At 51.2% G+C, this 21,174-nt stretch overlaps 1 pseudogene; it reads right to left on the bottom strand.

Moving 5' to 3' along the window:
• Positions 1-18,660: 18,660 nt before the first annotated feature.
• LOC141406897 (actin, cytoplasmic 1 pseudogene) lies at positions 18,661-20,023 on the bottom strand (annotated as a pseudogene).
• Between the last annotated feature and the right edge of the window lie 1,151 nt (positions 20,024-21,174).

The raw sequence follows: 21,174 nt of genomic DNA, 5'->3' as shown, positions 1-21,174 counted from the left end.
CCAAAACCCAGCAGGCCAGTATTCATTGAATCTCAAAGCCCCTAAATCATGAAGCAAACTATCAGAAGGACAGCATTAAAAAGATGGTGTTTAACCATTTGTGAAGGATCTGCCTCCCACCCCTGCCTTTCCCCCGAACCCCACCACAATCCCTGCAATGCTCCTCACTACCCCCACCTTCCAACCTCCACTGTCCACCGTGATTGAATCACCATCCACCAGTCCCCACATTTAACTTTTCCCGTTACAATTGCACAGGAGTTTTGGTAGGGACACAGAGCCAAATCATATTATTCTGTCCCTGGTCTCCCAAATCTCCTATCTTTCTCACACTGCAAAATACAATGATGCCTTCCCTACAGTCCCCCAAATCTTAAATAATTCCAGCATTTACTCAAATGTCCAAACCCCAGTCTCATCTGAGACAAGGCTACAGTCCTTTCTTCCCCTGAGTTTCTGAATTATAAAGCAAGTTAACTACTTCCAAGGTACAATGATTGTACAGCCAACGGGTAAACATTCCAGGCAACAGAAAAAAGAAATTGCCAGAAAGAAAAACAAAACACAGATGGGACTCACAGGATACATGAACATCCATTACCCAGGAGGCCAGTCACTCAATCCGACAGCTCCAAAATCATCCTTTTTGAATCTTTGTTCCACATCTGAGGCACAGGGGCGTGGGGGCTGGGCTCCCAAGGCCTTGGGCAGATCTGCGCCTGTGGCTTTGCAGCGTTCAGCACCCAAGGCTGCCTCTCATGGACAGGGCTGATGTTGAGTGCCTGTGGCTTTTCCACACTCAGGGTGCAAGCTGTTGGTGGGTCTATGAATCTGGGGTTTGGAGAATGCAGCCTCCCTGTGTGGGGGCTTCAACCCTCTATGTCCCTTCTCTGCTGCCCTAGTAGAGGTTTTCCATGAGGCTCTGGCTCTTGGAAAGGCTCCTGCCTGCAAACCCAGGTTTTTCTGTACATCCTCTGGAGTCTAGACGGAGGCTCCGAGCCTCTGGTCTCTTGCTCTGTGCACCGAATGGCTTAACACTATGTGGAAGCCATCAAGGCTTGGAGCAACCTCTGAAGCAGTGACCCAGCTCTATCTGTGCATCCTTCAGTCATGGCTGGAGCTCGAGCTGCAGGGATGAAGGCAGCAGTGTCCTGAGGATGCACACAGAAGCGGGGCCATGCAGCTGGCCCAGGAAACCAATCATCTCTGCTAGGCCCCAGGACCTGTGACAGCAAGGGCCACTGCAAAGGTCTCTGAAATGCCTTCAAGGCCTTTTACCCTTTGTCTTGGCTGCTTGCACTAAGCTCCTTTTTATGCAAATACCCTGAGCCTTCTTGAATTTTCCCCATTAGCTATTTTCTATTTTATTAGCTATTAGCTGTTAGCTATCCTATTTTCAAAAAGAAAATAGGTTTTCTTTTTGACCACTTGGCCAGGATGCAAATGTTCCAAACTTTTGAGCTCTGCTTCTCGTTTAAATAGAAGTTCCAACTTAAGGTCATTCCTTAGGCTCACACATAACACAGGCTGCTCATCGCAGACAGGACACCTCTTGAGCTATGCTGTCTAGATGTTCATTCCACAAGATACATCCTAAATCATCACCCCCAAGTTCATAGTTTCACAGATCTCCAGGGCAGGGTCACTGTGCAGCCACGTTCTCTGATAGGCCAATCAAATGGAACCTTGGCTCTTGTTCACAGGAAATTCCTCATTTTCATCTGAGACCTTTTAAGTCTGGCCTTCACTGTCCATCCTTCTGTCAGCCTTCTCATCACAAGCATTTCACAATTCTCTACAGTGCTCCAAACTTTTCCTCCCCTTGCTGTCTTCTAAGCTCTCCCAACTCTCCCGACCTTTGTCTTTTATCCACTTCTGAACCTACTCCTACACTGTCAGCTATCTTTGTCACAGCCTGGCAATGTGGTAAAAGAAAAATCCAATTTCAGGGAAAAATTTCACGCAGGCTTCAGATATTTGCATGAAAAGAAGCTGAGCACTGATTGCCAAGACAATGGGGAAAAGGCCTTGAAGGCATTTCATGGCTTGAGTTCACAGTACTGTCTGTATGATCATAAAGAAAGTTTAATGGGCTCACGGTTCTGCAGGCTGCAAAGGAAACACAGTGGCTTCTGCTTCCGGGAGGACTCAGGTGCCTCCTGATCACACCAGAAGGCCAAGGGGCAAGGAGATGTATCACGTGGCAGGAGAAGGAGCAGACTGAGAGGAAGAAGGTGCCACAACCTGCTATAAAACCAGATCTCATGAGAACTCACTATCACGAGGTCAGCATCAAGAAGACAGTGCTTAACCACTGGTGAGGCTTCCACCCTGGAAAACCACCTCCCACTGTTTCCAGGAAGAAGCATGCTGCAGAGGCAGAGCCTCTCGGGAAACCTCTGCTCAGGCACTGCAGAAGGAAAATACAGGCTTGCAGGCCCCACAGAGGTCCACCACCCTCCGGACCCCAGGCCCACCCTAACAGAAGTGGCTGGTTGCTCCTTGAGCCACCTTGGCTTTGCCTGCAATGCACAGGCACCAGCCACCAACACACTGCTCCGAGTGAGGTTGTCCTGCCTTGTACCAAATTCTAAGTCAGTCCAGGGCCACAGAAGGCCGAGCCCCATGGGTGGTAATCCTGTCTGCTTTCTGCACTTGAACATAAAGTCCTCCTCAAGACGGCCTGTGGTCTGCCTTTTGGCAACCAGCAAGAACGCAGTGCCATAGAAGCCCTGAGGCATGGAATGGAGCACGAAAGGCAGCACATACCCTGCTCCTGAGCCTGCTGCTCATTTTCTGGGTGGCTCCATTTGTAGCACGGTTGTTGCACTGAGGCTTCTGCATGCCGGGCAAGGCCAAGCAAGCTCAAAGAGCAACCAGTCACCTCTGCAAGGGTGTGCCAGGAGCAGGTGGACCAGGCACGAAACTCACTCGCTGATGGACATGGTACATCAGTTCTTCTTCCCTAAAGGTAGGGCCGAGAGGCAGACCACAGGCCATCTTGAGGAGGACTTTATGTTCAAGTGCAGAAAGCAGGCAGGATTACCACCCAGGGGACTCGGCCTTCTGTGGCTACAGTGCCACACGAGCCCTGAGGCATGGACTGGTGCCATCTCCTTTATACAAAAATTAACTTAAGATGGATTAAACAGTTCAACGTGCCATCTGCGTTTCCTCTGGCCTCTTCTCCATCAGTCATTAGGAGAAGCCACTCAGCCTGTGGGACCCTGCTTCCTTGAGTAGCTGAGGTTGCTGGATGGTGCACCTGCTGCAGGTGCACCCTTGCAGAGGTGGCTGGTTGCTCTTTGAGCCGGCTTGGCCTTGCCTGGCATGCACAGGCCCCAGCTACTTACACCCTACTCCGAATTAGCTTGTCCCAAAGTCTGAGTCTGGCCAGGACCACAGAAGGCCGAGTCCCATGGGTGGTAATCCTGCCTGCTTTCTGCACTTGAACATGAAGTCCTCCTCAAGATGGCCTGTGCTCTGCCTCTTGGCAACCAAGAAGCCTGTGCTTCCATAGGAGCCCTGAGATGTGGACTGGAACCCCAAAGGCAGCACATACCCTGCTCCTCAGCCTGTTACTCCTTTCCTCTATATGGTTCTATTTGTAGCACGGTTGTTGCACTGAGGCTTGTGCATGTCAGGCAAGGCCAAGCAAGCTCAAAGAGCAACCAGCCACCTCTGCAAGGGTGTGCCAGGAGCAGGTGGAGCAGCCACCAACCTCAGTCACTGATGGACATGGTACATCAGTTCTTCTACCCTAAAACCACGGGCCGTCTTGAAGAGGACTTTATGTTCAAGTGCAGAAAGCAGGCAGGATTACCACCCAGGGGACTTGGCCTTCTGTGGCCCACAGTGCCACACGAGCCCCTGGTGCCATCTGCTTTATACAAAAATTAAGATGAATTAAACAGTTCAACGTGCCATCTGCATTTCCTCAGGCCTCTGCTCCATCAGCCATTAGGTGGCAGCCACTCAGACTGTGGGAATCTCAACATTCCTGCTTCCTTGAGTGGGTGAGGTTGGTGACTGGCCCACCTGCTCCAGGCACACCCTTGCAGAGGTGTCTGGTTGCTATTTGAGCCAGCTTGGCCTTGCCTGGTATGCACAGGCCCCAGTAACTTACAGGCTGCTCTGAGTCAGCTTGTCCCAAATTCTACGTCTGGCCAGGGCCACAGAAGGCCGAGTCCCCTGGGTGGTAATCCTGCCTGCTTTCTGCACTTGAACACAAAGTCCTACTCAAGACGGCCTGTGGTCTGCCTCTTGGCAACCAACAAGCACGCATTGCAATACGAGCCCTGAGGCACTGACTGGAGCCACAAAGGCAGCGCATACCCTGCTCCTGAGCCTGCTGTTCGTTTCCTCTACATGGCTCCATTTGTAGCACAGTTGCTGCACTGAGGCTTCTGCATGCCGGGCAGGGCCAAGTTGCCTCAAAGAGCAACCAGCCACTTCTGCAAGGGTGTGCCAGGAGTCAGTGGAAGAGTCAACAACCTCACGCGCTCCCAGGCGGGGTACATCAGTTCTTCTGCCCTACAGGCAGGGCCCCAGTGCTATCTGCTTTTCCTGAGGCCTCTGCTAAATCAGCCATCAGGAGGCAGCCTCCAGGCTGTAGGAACCTGGCAATCCCTGCTTCCTTGACTGCGTGAGGTTGGTGGCTGACCACTTGCTCCAGGCGCACCCTTGCAGAGGTGGCTTGTTGCTCTTTGAGACAGTGGGGCCTTGCCTGCCATGCACAGGCCCCGGCTACCTACACGCTGCAGAGTCAGCTTGACCTGTTTTGGCCAAAATTCCAACTCTGGCCAAGGCCACAGAAGGCCAAGTCCCCGGGGTGGTAATCCTGGCTGCTTTCTGCACTTGAACGTAAAGTCCTCTTCAAGATGGTCCATGGTCTGCCTCTTGGCAACCAAGAGGCCTGAAGTGTCATAGGAGACCTAAGGAATAAACCGGAACATAAAAGGCAGCACTCACCCTGCTCCTGAGCCTGCTGCTCGTTTCCTCTATATGGTTCCATTTGAAGCACGGTTGTTGCACTGAGGCTTGTGCATGCCAGGCTAGGCCAAGCTGGCTCAAAGAGCAACCAGCCACCTCTGCAAGGGTGTGCCAGGAACCAGTGGAAGAGTGACCAACATCACTCGCTACTAGTCAGGGTATGTTAGTTTTTCTACCCTAGAGGTAAGGTCAAAATATCATCTGCTTTTCCTCAGGCCTCTACTTCATCAGTCTTTAGGCGGCAGCCACTCAGGTTGTGGGAACCTGGCCATTCCTGCATCCTTGAGTAGCTGAGGTTGCTGGATGGTGCACCTGCTGCAGGTGCACCCTTGCAGAGGTGGCTGGTTGCTCTTTGAGCCAGCTTGGCCTTGCCTGGCATGCACAGGCTTCAGCTACTTACATGCTGCTCCAAATCAGCTTGTCCCAAAGTCTATGTCTGGCCAGGGCCACAGAAGGCCGAGTCCCCTGGTGGTAATCCTGCCTGCTTTCTGCACTTGAATATAAAGTCCTCCTCAAGAAGGCCTGTGCTCTGCCTCTTGGCAACCAACAAGCCTGCAGTTCCATAGGAGCCCTGAGACATGGACTGGAACCACAAAGGCAGCACTCACCCTGCTCCTGAGCCTGCTGCTCGTTTCCTCTATATGGTTCCATTTGTAGCACCGTTGTTGCACTGAGGCTTGTGCGTGTCAGGCAAGGCCAAGCAGGCTCAAAGAGCAACCAGCCACCTCTGCAAGGGTGTGCCAGGAGCAGGTGGACCAGCCACCAACCTCACTCGCTGATGGACATGGTACATCAGTTCTTCTACCCTAAAGGTAGGGCCAAGAGGTAGACTATGGGCCGTCTTCAGGAGAACTTTATGTTCAAGTGCAGAAAGCAGGCAGCATTACCACCCAGGGGACTCGGCCTTCTGTGGCTACAGTGCCACACGAGCCCTGAGGCATGAACTGGTGCCATCTCCTTTATACAAAAATTAACTTAAGATGGATTAAACAGTTCAACATGCCATCTGATTTTCCTCAGGCCTCTGCTCCATCAGGTGGCGTCCACTCAGGTCGTGGGAATCAGGCCATTCCTGCGTCCTCCAGTAGCTGAGGCTGCTGGATGGTGCACCTGCTGCAGGTGCACCCTTGCAGAGGTGGCTGGTTGCTCTTTGAGCCAGCTTGGCCTTGCCTAGCATGCACAGGCCACAGCTACTTACACACTGCTCCAAATCAGCTTTTCCAGAGTCTAAGTCTGGCAAGGGCCACAGAAGGCCGAGTCCCCTGGGTGGTAATCCTGCCCGCTTTCTGCACTTGAACATAAAGTCCTCCTCAAGATGGCCTGTGCTCTGCCTCTTGGCAACCAACAAGCCTGCAGTTCCATAGGAGCCCTGAGACATGGACTGGAACCCCAAAGGCAGCACACACCCTGCTCCTCAGCCTGCTGCTCGTTTCCTCTATATGGTTCCATTTGAAGCACGGTTGTTGCACTGAGGCTTGTGCATGCCAGGCAAGGCCAAGCTGGCTCAAAGAGCAACCAGCCACCTCTGCAAGGGTGTGCCAGGAACCAGTGGAAGAGTGACCAACATCACTCGCTACTAGTCAGGGTACGTTAGTGTTTCTACCCTAGAGGTAGGGTCAAAATATCATCTGCTTTTCCTCAGGCCTCTGCTCCATCAGTCTTTAGGTGGCAGCCACTCAGGTTGTGGGAACCTGGCCATTCCTGCATCCTTGAGTAGCTGAGGTTGCTGGATGGTGCACCTGCTGCAGGTGCACCCTTGCAGAGGTGGCTGGTTGCTCTTTGAGCCAGCTTGGCCTTGCCTGGCATGCACAGGCTCCAGCTACTTACATGCTGCTCCAAATCAGCTAGTCCCAAAGTCTATGTCTGGCCAGGGCCACAGAAGGCCGAGTCCCCTGGTGGTAATCCTGCCCGCTTTCTGCACTTGAACATAAAGTCCTCCTCAAGACGGCCTGTGCTCTGCCTCTTGGCAACCAACAAGGCTGCCGTTCCATAGGAGCCCTGAGACATGGACTGAAACCCCAAAGGCAACGCATACCTTGCTTCTGAGCCTGATGCTCGTTTCCTATATATAGTTCCATTTGTAGCACGGTAGTTGCACTGAGGCTTGTGCATGCCAGGCAAGGCCAAGCTGGCTCAAAGAGCAACCAGCCACCTCTGCAAGGGTGTGTCAGGAGCAGGGGGAACAGATGCCAACCTCATTTGCTGCCGTTCAGGGTACCTCAGTTTTTCTACCGTAGAGGTAGGGTCCTAGTGCCATCTGCTTTTCCTTAGGTCTCACCTCCATCAGCCGTCAGGTGGCAGCCACTCAGGTTGTGGGAACCTGGCCATTCCTGCATCCTTGAGTAGCTGAGGTTGCTGGATGGTGCACCTGCTGCAGGTGCACCCTTGCAGAGGTGGCTGGTTGCTCTTTGAGCCAGCTTGGCCTTGCCTGGCATGCACAGGCTTCAGCTACTTACATGCTGCTCCAAATCAGCTTGTCCCAAAGTCTATGTCTGGCCAGGGCCACAGAAGGCCGAGTCCCCTGGTGGTAATCCTGCCTGCTTTCTGCACTTGAACATAAAGTCCTCCTCAAGACGGCCTGTGCTCTGCCTCTTGGCAACCAACAAGCCTGCAGTTCCATAGGAGCCCTGAGACATGGACTGGAACCACAAAGGCAGCACTCACCCTGCTCCTGAGCCTGCTGCTCGTTTCCTCTATATGGTTCCATTTGTAGCACCATTGTTGCACTGAGGCTTGTGCGTGTCAGGCAAGGCCAAGCAGGCTCAAAGAGCAACCAGCCACCTCTGCAAGGGTGTGCCAGGAGCAGGTGGACCAGCCACCAACCTCACTCGCTGATGGACATGGTACATCAGTTCTTCTACCCTAAAGGTAGGGCCAAGAGGTAGACTATGGGCCGTCTTCAGGAGAACTTTATGTTCAAGTGCAGAAAGCAGGCAGCATTACCACCCAGGGGACTCGGCCTTCTGTGGCTACAGTGCCACACGAGCCCTGAGGCATGAACTGGTGCCATCTCCTTTATACAAAAATTAACTTAAGATGGATTAAACAGTTCAACATGCCATCTGATTTTCCTCAGGCCTCTGCTCCATCAGGTGGCGTCCACTCAGGTCGTGGGAATCAGGCCATTCCTGCGTCCTCCAGTAGCTGAGGCTGCTGGATGGTGCACCTGCTGCAGGTGCACCCTTGCAGAGGTGGCTGGTTGCTCTTTGAGCCAGCTTGGCCTTACCTAGCATGCACAGGCCACAGCTACTTACACACTGCTCCAAATCAGCTTTTCCAGAGTCTAAGTCTGGCAAGGGCCACAGAAGGCCGAGTCCCCTGGGTGGTAATCCTGCCCGCTTTCTGCACTTGAACATAAAGTCCTCCTCAAGATGGCCTGTGCTCTGCCTCTTGGCAACCAACAAGCCTGCAGTTCCATAGGAGCCCTGAGACATGGACTGGAACCCCAAAGGCAGCACTCACCCTGCTCCTGAGCCTGCTGCTCGTTTCCTCTATATGGTTCCATTTGAAGCACGGTTGTTGCACTGAGGCTTGTGCATGCCAGGCAAGGCCAAGCTGGCTCAAAGAGCAACCAGCCACCTCTGCAAGGGTGTGCCAGGAACCAGTGGAAGAGTGACCAACATCACTCGCTACTAGTCAGGGTACGTTAGTGTTTCTACCCTAGAGGTAGGGTCAAAATATCATCTGCTTTTCCTCAGGCCTCTGCTCCATCAGTCTTTAGGTGGCAGCCACTCAGGTTGTGGGAACCTGGCCATTCCTGCATCCTTGAGTAGCTGAGGTTGCTGGATGGTGCACCTGCTGCAGGTGCACCCTTGCAGAGGTGGCTGGTTGCTCTTTGAGCCAGCTTGGCCTTGCCTGGCATGCACAGGCTCCAGCTACTTACATGCTGCTCCAAATCAGCTAGTCCCAAAGTCTATGTCTGGCCAGGGCCACAGAAGGCCGAGTCCCCTGGTGGTAATCCTGCCCGCTTTCTGCACTTGAACATAAAGTCCTCCTCAAGACGGCCTGTGCTCTGCCTCTTGGCAACCAACAAGGCTGCCGTTCCATAGGAGCCCTGAGACATGGACTGAAACCCCAAAGGCAACGCATACCTTGCTTCTGAGCCTGATGCTCGTTTCCTATATGTAGTTCCATTTGTAGCACGGTAGTTGCACTGAGGCTTGTGCATGCCAGGCAAGGCCAAGCTGGCTCAAAGAGCAACCAGCCACCTCTGCAAGGGTGTGTCAGGAGCAGGGGGAACAGATGCCAACCTCATTTGCTGCCGTTCAGGGTACCTCAGTTTTTCTACCGTAGAGGTAGGGTCCTAGTGCCATCTGCTTTTCCTTAGGTCTCACCTCCATCAGCCGTCAGGTGGCAGCCACTCAGGCTGTGGGAACCTGGCCATCCCGGCTTCCTTGAGTCGCTGAGGTTGCTGGCTGCTCCACCTGCTCCAGGTACACTCTTCCAGAGGTCGCTGGTTGCTCTTTGAGCCAGCTTGGCCTTGCCTGGCATGCACAGGCTCCAGCTACCTACACGCTGCTCAGTCAGCTCGCCCTGCCTTCGCCCAAATTCTACGTCTGGCCAGGGCCACAGAAGGCCGAGTCCCCTGGGTGGTAATACTGCCTGCTTCCTACGCTTGAATATGAAGTGCTCCTCAAGATGGCCTGTGGTCCGCCTCTTGGCAACCAACAAGCACGCATTGCCATACGAGGCCTGAGGCACTGACTGGAGCCCCAAAGGCAGCACACAGTCTGCTCCTGAGCCTGCTGCTCATTTCCTTTATGTGGCTCCATGTGTAGCATGTTTGTTGAACTGACGCTTCCGCATGCCGGGCAAGGCCAAGTTGGCTCAAAGAGCAACCAGCCACCTCTTCACAGTTGTGCCAGGAGCAGGTGGACCAGCCACCAACCTCACTCGCTGATGGACATGGTACATCAGTTCTTCTACCCTAAAGGTAGGGCCGAGAGGCAGACCACGGGCCGTCTTGAGGAGGACTTTATGTTCAAGTGCAGAAAGCAGGCAGGATTACCACCCAGTGGACTCGGCCTTCTGTGGCCTACAGTGCCATATGAGCCCTGAGGCATGGACTGGTGCCATCTCCTTTATACAAAAATTAAAGATGGATTAAACAGTTCAACATGCCGTCTGTGTTTCCTCAGCCCTCTGTTCCATCAGTCATTAGGTGGAGGCCACTTAGCCTGTGGGAACCTGGCCATTACTGCTTCCTTGAGTAGCTAGGCTGCTGGCTGGCCCACCTGCTCCAGGTGCACCCTTGCAGAGGTGGCTGGTTGCTCTTTGAGCCAGCTTGGCCTTGCCTGGCATGCACAGGCCCCAGCTACTTACACCCTACTCCAAATTAGCTTGTCCCAAAGTCTGAGTCTGGCCAGGACCACAGAAGGCCGAGTCCCATGGGTGGTAATCCTGCCTGCTTTCTGCACTTCAACATAAAGTCCTCCTCAAGACGGCCTGTGCTCTGCCTCTTGGCAACCAACAAGCCTGCACTTCTATAGGAGCCCTGAGACGTGGACTGGAACCCCAAAGGCAGCACATACCCTGCTCCTCAGCCTGCTGCTCGTTTCCTCTATATGGTTCCATTTGTAGCACCGTTGTTGCACTGAGGCTTGTGCGTGTCAGGCAAGGCCAAGCAGGCTCAAAGAGCAACCAGCCACCTCTGCAAGAGTGTGCCAGGAGCAGGTGGAACAGCCACCAACCTCACTCGCTGATGGACATGGTACATCAGTTCTTCTACCCTAAATTAGGGCCAAAAGGTAGACTATGGGCCGTCTTCAGGAGAACTTTATGTTCAAGTGCAGAAAGCAGGCAGCATTACCACCCAGGGGACTCGGCTACAGTGCCACACGAGCCCTGAGGCATGAACTGGTGCCATCTCCTTTATACAAAAATTAACTTAAGATGGATTAAACAGTTCAACATGCCATCTGATTTTCCTCAGGCCTCTGCTCCATCAGGTGGCGTCCACTCAGTTCGTGGGAATCAGGCCATTCCTGCGTCCTCGAGTAGCTGAGGCTGCTGGATGGTGCACCTGCTCCAGGTGCACCCTTGCAGAGGTGGCTGGTTGCTCTTTGAGCCAGCTTGGCCTTGCCTGGCATTCACAGGCCACAGCTACTTACACACTGCTCCAAATCAGCTTTTCCAGAGTCTAAGTCTGGCAAGGGCCACAGAAGGCCGAGTCCCCTGGGTGGTAATCCTGCCCGCTTTCTGCACTTGAACATAAAGTCCTCCTCAAGAGGGCCTGTGCTCTGCCTCTTGGCAACCAACAAGCCTGCAGTTCCATAGGAGCCCTGAGACATGGACTGGAACCCCAAAGGCAGCACACACCCTGCTCCTCAGCCTGCTGCTCGTTTCCTCTATATGGTTCCATTTGAAGCACGGTTGTTGCACTGAGGCTTGTGCATGCCAGGCAAGGCCAAGCTGGCTCAAAGAGCAACCAGCCACCTCTGCAAGGGTGTGCCAGGAGCAGGTGGACCAGCCTCCAACCTCACTCGCTGATGGACATGGTACATCAGTTCTTCCACCCTAAAGGTAGGGCTGAGAGGCAGACCACAGGCCATCTTGAGGAGGACTTTATGTTCAAGTGCAGAAAGCAGGCAGAATTACCACCAAGTGGACGTGGCCTTCTGTGGCCTATAGTGCCATACGAGCCCTGAAGCATGGACTGGTGCCATCTCCTTTATACAAAAATTAACTTAAGATGGATTAAACAGTACAACGTGCCATCTGCGTTTCCTCTGGCCTCTTCTCCATCAGTCATTAGGAGATGCCACTCAGCCTGTGGGACCCTGCTTCCTTGAGTAGCTGAGGTTGCTGGATGGTGCACCTGCTGCAGGTGCACCCTTGCAGAGGTGGCTGATTGCTCTTTGAGCCAGTGTGGCCTTGCCTGGCATGCACAGGCCACAGCTACTTACATGCTACTATGAATTAGCTTGTCCCAAAGTAAGCGTCTGGCCAGGATCACAGAAGGCCGAGTCCCATGGGTGATAATCCTGCCTGCTTTCTGCACTTGAACATGAAGTCCTCCTCAAGATGGCCTGTGCTCTGCCTCTTGGCAACCAACAAGCCTGCAGTTCCATAGGAGCCCTGAGACATGGACTGGAACCCCAAAGGCAGCACTCACCCTGCTCCTGAGCCTGCTGCTCGTTTCCTCTATATGGTTCCATTTGAAGCACGGTTGTTGCACTGAGGCTTGTGCATGCCAGGCAAGGCCAAGCTGGCTCAAAGAGCAACCAGCCACCTCTGCAAGGGTGTGCCAGGAACCAGTGGAAGAGTGACCAACATCACTCGCTACTAGTCAGGGTACGTTAGTGTTTCTACCCTAGAGGTAGGGTCAAAATATCATCTGCTTTTCCTCAGGCCTCTGCTCCATCAGTCTTTAGGTGGCAGCCACTCAGGTTGTGGGAACCTGGCCATTCCTGCATCCTTGAGTAGCTGAGGTTGCTGGATGGTGCACCTGCTGCAGGTGCACCCTTGCAGAGGTGGCTGGTTGCTCTTTGAGCCAGCTTGGCCTTGCCTGGCATGCACAGGCTCCAGCTACTTACATGCTGCTCCAAATCAGCTAGTCCCAAAGTCTATGTCTGGCCAGGGCCACAGAAGGCCGAGTCCCCTGGTGGTAATCCTGCCCGCTTTCTGCACTTGAACATAAAGTCCTCCTCAAGACGGCCTGTGCTCTGCCTCTTGGCAACCAACAAGGCTGCCGTTCCATAGGAGCCCTGAGACATGGACTGAAACCCCAAAGGCAACGCATACCTTGCTTCTGAGCCTGATGCTTGTTTCCTATATATAGTTCCATTTGTAGCACGGTAGTTGCACTGAGGCTTGTGCATGCCAGGCAAGGCCAAGCTGGCTCAAAGAGCAACCAGTCACCTCTGCAAGGGTGTGTCAGGAGCAGGGGGAACAGATGCCAACCTCATTTGCTGCCGTTCAGGGTACCTCAGTTTTTCTACCGTAGAGGTAGGGTCCTAGTGCCATCTGCTTTTCCTTAGGTCTCACCTCCATCAGCCGTCAGGTGGCAGCCACTCAGGTTGTGGGAACCAGACCATTCCTGCGTCCTTGAGTAGCTGAGGCTACTGGATGGTGCACTAGCTCCAGGTGCACCCTTGCAGAGGTGGCTGGTTGCTCTTTGAGCCAGCTTGGCCTTTGCTGGCATACACAGGCTCCAGCCACTTACACGCTGCTCTTAATCAGCTTGTCCCAAAGTCTAAGTCTGGCCAGGGCTACAGAAGGCCGAGTCCCCTGGGTGGTAATCCTGCCTGCTTTCTGCACTTGAACATAAAGTCCTCCTCAAGACAGCCTGTGGTCTGCCTCTTGGCAACCAACAAACCTGCAGTTCCATAGGAGCTCTGGGACATGGCTGGAACCCCAAACGCAGCACATACCCTGCTCCTGAACCTGCTGCTCATTTCCTCTATATGGTTCCATTTGTAGCACAGTTGTTGCACTGTGGCTCTTGCATGCGAGGTAAGGCCAAGCCGGTTCAAAGAGCAACCAGCCACCTCTGCACGGGTGTGCCAGGAGCAGGTGGAACAGATGCCAACCTCATTTGCTGCCGTTCAGGGTACCTCAGTTTTTCTACCATAGAGGTAGGGTCCCAGTGCCATCTGCTTTTCCTCAGGTCTCAGCTCCATCAGCTGTCAGGTGGAAGCCACTCAGGCTGTGGGAACCTGGCCATCTCAGCTTCCTTGAGTAGCCTAGGTTGCTGACTGGTCCACCTGCTCCATGCGCACCCTTCCAGAGATGGCTGGTTCATCTTTGAGCCAGCTTGGTCTTGCGTAGTATCCACAGATACCAGCTACCCACTCGCTCCTCCAAATCAGCTTGTCCTGTCTTGGTGCTAAATTCTAAGTCTGACCATGGCCACAGAAGACCGAGTCCCTGGGGCGGTAATCCTGCCTGCTTTTTACACTTGAACATGAAGTCCTCCTCAAGAAGGCCTGTGGTCCGCCTCTTGGCAACCAACAAGCATGCAGTACCTCAGGACCCCTGAGGCACTGACTTGAGCCCCAAAGGCAGCACATACCCTCCTCCTGAGCCTGCTGCTTGTTTCCTCTACATGGCTCCATTTGTAGCACAGATGTTGCACTGAGGCTTCTGCATGCCGGGAAAGGCCAAGTTGGCTCAAAAAGCAACCAGCCACTTCTACAAGGGTGTCCCAAGAGTCGCTGGATGAGTCACCAACCTCACTCGCTGTCGGTCAGGGTACATCAGCTCTTCTACCCTACAGGTAGGGCCCCAGTGCTATCTGCTTTTCCTGAGGACTCTGCTCCATCAGCCATCAGGAGGCAGCACCTCAGGCTGTAGGAACCTGGCCATCCCTGATTCCTTGACTGGGTGAGGTTGCTTGATGGCCCACCTGCTCCAGGCGTACCCTTGCAAACGTGGCTGGTTGCTCTTTGAGCCAGCTTGGCCTTGCCTGGCATTCACAGGCTCCAGCTACCTACACACAGATACTCCAAGTCAGCTTGTCCCAAATTCTAAGTCTGGCCAGGGCCTCAGAAGGCCAAGTCCCCTGGGTGGTAATCCTGCCTGCTTTCTGCACTTGAACATAAAGCCCTTCTCAAGACGGTCTGTGGTCTACCTCTTGGTAACCAACAACCCTGCAGTTCCATAGCAGACCTGAGACATGGGCCCCAAAGGCAGTGCACACCATGTTCCTGAGCCTGCTGCTCATTTCCTCTATATGGTTCCATTTGTAGCACGGTAGTTGCACTGAGGCTTGTGCATGCCAGGCAAGGGCAAGTTGGCTCGAAGAGCAATCAGCCACCTCTGCAAGGGTGTGCCAGGAGCAGGTGGAACAGATGCCAACCTCATTCGCTGCCATTCAGGGTACCTCAGTTTTTCAACCCTAGCGGTACGGTCCCAGTGCCATCTGCTTTTCCTCAGGTCTCACCTCCATCAGCCGTCAGGTGGCACCCACTCGGGCTGCGGGAACCTGACCATCCCGACTTGTTTTTTTGTTTTGTTTTGTTTTTTGTTTTCTTGGGGTTTTTTTGTTTTTGTTTTGTTTTGCATTGTTGTTGCATTGTTGTTGTTTTTGCAGCCACAGGAGATTCAGCCAATTCAGATGCCTTGCTATCCACAATTTGGAACATTCCTTTGGATTTGACCAAGTCAGGAAGAGATGGGAGAAAAATGAAACAACAACAATAAAACCCCAAACACAAACAGAGTTCAGCAAAACTAACAAATGCATAATCCATATGATTACTGAGTGTTCTAATGGTAAGGAGAAATTAAAAGCAGCTGGTGGGTAATCTTACATTTTAGTCATCAAGGAAATATTTTAAGACAAAACTCTAATTCAGCTACTTACCTGGAAATAAGGTTCAGGCTAGTCATCGTTCTCTGCCCTCTTAGAAGCTGGAAAAAACTTATACTCACCTTCCCTTAAGAAGCTGAAACTCAGGAAAGGAGGTGCCTGCTCTCCATCGTCATGGAAGCAGGAAAACTTGCCATCCTTGTTGGAAATGAGTAAAACTTTAGAAAAGAGATATACAACAAAATCAACCATAGATCTCAACCAAATTTTGGGAGATCAGAGGCTCTCTGTTAAGCTCCCCAACCTCAGCAAATTATCGTCTTGGTTTGGGCAATAAAGATAGCCCAGGTTGGTATCAAGCAATAATGAGATTTCTCAAAGGTCAGGACCACCTTTGTAATGTCCTCTTTTTATCTTTAATGGTAGTCTGTTTTGTCAGAAACTAGGAGTGCAACACCTGCTTTTCTCTGTTTTCCATTTGCTTGAAAGATTTTTTTCCATTCCTTTATTTTGAGCCTATGTATGGCACTGCATGTGAGATGGGTTCTTTGAAGATGGCGTACTCCAATGGGTACGGTTCTTTATCCAGCTTGCCCCCATGTCTTTCAATTGGAGCGTTTAGCCCATTTACATTTAAGGTTAGTAATGGTACATGTGGATTTGATCCTATCATTATGCTGTCAGATGGTTATTTTGCAGACTTGTGTATGTGGTTGGTTTTTAGCATCACTGGTCTGTGTACTTCAGTGAGTTTTTGTAGTGGCTGGTGGTGTTCACTGTATTGAAATACTGTGCTTCCTCATTCTTTCCCTATTTAGTGCTTCCTTCAGGAGCTCTCATAAGGTAGATCTGGTGATACTGAATTCCCTCAGCATTTGCTTGTATGAAAAGGATCTCATTTCTCCTTCACTTATGATGCTTAATTTTGCTGAACATGAAATTCTAGGCTGAAAATTCTTTTCGTCAATAGCAGTTGGTGTAGGCTGGGGTGGGTGCTGCACTCCCCTGTGCTGTCAGGGCAAGTACAGCAAAATCAGGTCTCAGAGGAGAACTCTTTCAAAAGTGAACCCCCACCACAGCACAGCTGCTCTACACAAACGTGGCCAGACTTCTTTTTTAAGCAAGTCCCCTTTTTAAAGAGGGGAACTCTCAGACCTGATCTCTGCTGGGCAATCTTGTACATGAGATGTGGCTGGTCTAACCTCAGCATTCCTAAAGTGCTGGGATAAAGTGTCTCATGAGAGCAAGTGGACCCTAGAGAGAGAGCTGTCCCTGCCCTCTGGGCTCCACATCACCTGACTTGCTGCTCCACCACTTTGCTCCTCTCCTGGGTGCTCCATCCCAGAGACATGTGATTTAGCAATCACTAGTGTAATCAGCCCAGGATGGAGGGTCTGTGCTGTGGGCCCAAGCCAGGGTTGCTTGTCTGGTGATGAGCAGTGGAGGGCATGTCATGCACATGGGAGATGGACTGGCTTGCTCCAATAAACTGCAGCTTATTGGAGGTGTTGTCAAGGCACTTAGGGTCTTTGCTCCCTTGATATTCTGAGGGTAGCAAGGGCAGTTCCACTGCAGAGACCGTGGCAGAAAGGATTTCATTGGCTCCTGGAAGCTGTCCAGGGAACTAGCAGTTGCTGCTCGCTTGACAGCTCTGGTGTGGGCTGGCTAGAGACCCAGGCCAGGAGGACCTGCCCATCAAGCAGACAGTCTGGCCACTTTTCTGTAGGGCTGCTGTGGTATGCTGGGGGTCCTCTCCCATCCCTAATTGCCTCGTATTTTCCAGGGAAGATGATAGCCTGCCCCTTCCTCTGGGAGCTCTGTACCACTGAGGTGTGAACTTGTTGCCAATCTGAACACACCTGTGAGACATGTCTGGAGGCAAGTGGAGAAGTCTTACCTAGTCAGGAGAAAGAACAGGGACTTGCTTTAAAAAAACATCTGGCCACATTTTTGTAGAGCAGCTGTGCTGTGCTGGGGGTTCACTTCAGCCCCTGGTTGCCTCAGACACTCTGAAGCCCTAAGGCTAAAATGGCTGAGTCACCCAAACAGTAAACAGTCTGGTTCTCCCCCTGGGAGCTCTGACTCAGGGAGGCCCGAGACCTCTGTCGGCCAGAGAACAGCAGTCAAGGTAGCCGGAGACCCTGGTTGAAAGACTTCACCCGCTGACCAGAAATGGGGTCGGTGACTGACGTAAACAAGAGGCTGGCCACATTTTCGTAGCATGGCTGTGCTGTGGTACCTCTTCCATCCCTTGTCAGCTTGGGCTCTCCAAAGCCTGCAGGCCAGAACAGCTAGTCATCCAAAAAGCAAAGGAGGTGGCCTGTCCCTCTCTCTGGGAGCTCTGTCCCAGGAACATTTCAGATTTCCACTGGCCAAGGAATGCTGGCGGGGGTAGCTGGAGGCCCCAGGTGGGAGGTCCTGTCCAGTGAGGTGGAACAGGATCAGGGCCCTGCTTACAGAAGCAGTCTGGCCGTGGTCTGGTAAAGCAGCTGCTCTGTGCTGCGGGATCTCTTCTGTCCCCGGTCGGGGCAGGCTGGAACGACTAAGTTGCCTGAACAGGAAAGATGGTGGCCTGCTCTATCTTTTCTCTCAGAGTTAATCTTGTTTGATGGAGCTTAATTTTCAGCCTGTTGATTTTACTTTCTACATTAGACTTGTTCAGAAAGAATCTGTTATATTTTAGGTTAGATATATGAGAATTCACTGTTTTCTGTAAATAAACCTGTTCATGTCTTGTTCTCTGGAAAGAAGTCTCTTTTAGCTATCTGACTTTGGTCACAGTCATGTAGAGCAGTAGCCAGTCCACAATGACATAACTGAATTTCCATTTCCAGTGTTTCCTTGGTGTGTCTTACATTGTCCAGAACTGAGCATTTTATTCTAACTTGTCAAAATGCTAAGCTGTTCACTGTATTGAAATACTGTGCTTCCTCATTCAATTTTTTTAAGGTGTGCACGTTCATCCAATTCTTCTCAAGTCAGAGTACAGGTAAGCCCTGGCTGCCTCCAGCCACTCTCAGGGAGACCAAAAGCTTTCATACACCCTGAGTTGGGGTACAAAAAAGGGGGCCATGAAAACTGTTCAAAATGAAACAAAATCAAAAAGTACTCAGGTGAAGATTTTAAAAATTTTGCATTACATAATTTACATGAAAGCAATGCTATCATCTCCCCTGTGTGAACTCGGGAGAGGACTGGGCCATTCTCCTTAGAGAGAAGTGGGGTGGCTTTTAGGAGGGCAAGGGGCTTCCTGAAACAACGCATCTCACAATATTTGGAATGACTATTGAAAAGAAGAACAATGTACAATCAGAGTCCTCAGCCACATTGTAGAACTTTGGGGGATGCTCACTCCAACCAACTGCTGTCACCTTCAGCATTCCAGTTTTTAAATCCTAAGTCAAGTCAATTAAAAAAAAAAAAAAAATTGAAACAATAAAACAAATAAAGCCATGCCAATCTCATCTTGTTTTCTGCGAAGTTTGGTTTTGTCAAGAAAGGGTGTAACGCAACTAAGTCACAGTCCACCTAGAAGCATTTGCGGTGGACAATGGAGGGGCCTGACTCATCATACTCCTGCTTGGTGATCCACATCTGCCGGAAGGTGGACAGCGAGGCCAGGATGGAGCCACCGACCCACACGGAGTACTTGCGCTCCGGTGGAGCAATGATCTTGATCTTTATTGTGCTGGGCGCCAGGGCGGTGATCTCCTTCTGCATCCTGTCGGCCATGCCAGGGTACATGGTGGTGCCGCCAGACAGCACTGTGTTGCTGTACAGGTCTTTGCGGATGTCCACGTCAGACTTCATGATGGAGTTGAAGGTAGTTTCGTGGATGCCACAGGATTCCATGCCCAGGAAGGAAGGCTGGAAGAGCGCCTCGGGGCAGCGGAACCGCTCATTGCCGATGGTGACGACCTGGCCATCGGGCAGCTCGTAGCTCTTCTCTAGGGAGGAGCTGGAGGCCGCTGTGGCCATCTCCTGCTCAAAGTCCAGGGCGACATAGCACAGCTTCTCCTTGATGTCACGCACGATTTCCCGCTCAGCGGTGGTGGTGAAGCTGTAGCCACGCTCGGTGAGAATCTTCATGAGGTGGTCAGTCAGGTTCCGGCCAGCCAGGTCTACGCGCAGGGTGGCATGGGGGAGGGCATTCCCCTCATAGATGGGAACACTGTGGGTGACCCCGTCACCGGAGTCCATCACGATGCCAGTGGTACGGCCAGAGGTGTACAGGGACAGTGCTGCCTGGATGGCCACGTACATGGCTGAGGTGTTGAAGGTCTCAAACATGATCTGGGTCATCTTCTCGCGGTTGGCCTTGGGGTTGAGGGGGGCCTCGGTCAGCAGGATGGGGTGCTCCTCGGGAGCCACACGCAGCTCGTTGTAGAAGGTGTGGTGCCAGATCTTCTCCATGTCGCCCCAGTTGGTGATGATGCCGTGCTCCATGGGGTACTTCAGGGTCAGGATGCCTCTCTTTCTCTGGGCTTCGTTGCCCACATAGGACTCCTTCTGACCCATGCCCCCCATTATGCCCTGGTGCCTGGGGTGCCCCACGATGGAAGGGAAGACAGCCCGGGGGGCATCGTCGCCCGCAAATCCAGCCTTGCACATGCCGGAACCGTTGTCAATGACAAGCACCGCGGTATCATCATCCATGGTGAGCTCATTCAACTGCATAGCCTTTAAAAGATCATCATTCTCTTTTTTCGTGCTTTCAATTTCCTCCAAATATTTCTCTTCTCTTAGCTGGCTCTGATGTTTCATCGTGTCTAGCTCCAGTCTTAGCATTGCAATTTCTTCCTGCAACGTACTATTTTCATGCAAGAGATCTTTTTCTTTCTTAGGACAAGGAGAAAGCTAAATAAACAAAGGGAACTTTTAATTAGCACTCAATAGAATGACATATCATGATTTCTTCTGAAATTAAAAAATAACATGTGTATTTGTATAATGAAAGAATCCCCATAGTGGACATTTAACTGGAAAAAAAATTGGACAAAATTTCAAACCTAATAGAGTGTAAATTCCCAAAATTTTAAGTATTTATTTAAAGACTATGAAAAATAAATCACTAGAGGATTTTAAAGAATCTCAGAATTTATAAAGCCTTTCTCTGAGTTACAAAAAAACCCAGAGGTTAAATTCTTTAAGTTCCTTTTACTGAAGAACATTTTACTGATATTCTACATTTCTAATATTTTTATACTCAGTTATAAGAGTGACATTTATTCATAATGGTTAAATCTAAGCATTGTACCCTTCCACAATGTACACATCTGCATCTAAGCACTGTACCCTTCGACCCTGTACACGTCTGCATCTAAGCATTGGACTTCTACATGCAACACTGAACTCATTTAAGATCATGATTCTTAAAAGGAGAGGTCAAAAAATATATACAAGATGCAGGATTTTCCCCAGGTCTCCTGATGCTACTTCTAGTGATCCTCCACAAAATCACAGTTACTTCTATGGTGTAAATACATAAATACAAAAGAAGCCTTTTATTTCAAACTACGAATGGTAAATAAGGTGGAACTTAGAGAGATTTTCTTAGAAATCACGAGATTATTTGCCATTGCAATAACTTTTCTTTCCTCTTTACAATGTTTGAAACAGTAGTAAGTGTGAAATAGGGGAAATACACTGAACTATTTCTCTAGGAACAAAATATTTATCAATAAATTATCAATAAATGTGTATCATGGCATGTCATTGTTTTCAAAGCTCTTTGCATTGAAATGAGAAACTTCTCGGAGCAAACTGTTCCTCTCTGCAAAAGCAAGGATAATGACATCCACAATGTGGCCTCTGACCCAGCTATACATTTCTGACTTTCCTATCAGTGAAAATAATCAATTCACTTCTCTATTAATATTTTCAAAAAATAAACCCATGTCCAAAAACTAGAAAATTTATTTTTACTAGCA

Source organism: Macaca fascicularis, chromosome 9, assembly GCF_037993035.2.
Source record: "Macaca fascicularis isolate 582-1 chromosome 9, T2T-MFA8v1.1".
Lineage (NCBI taxonomy): Eukaryota > Metazoa > Chordata > Mammalia > Primates > Cercopithecidae > Macaca > Macaca fascicularis.
The sequence above is the reverse complement of the archived record's forward strand: the minus strand, read 5'-3'. Positions and strand labels throughout refer to the sequence as shown.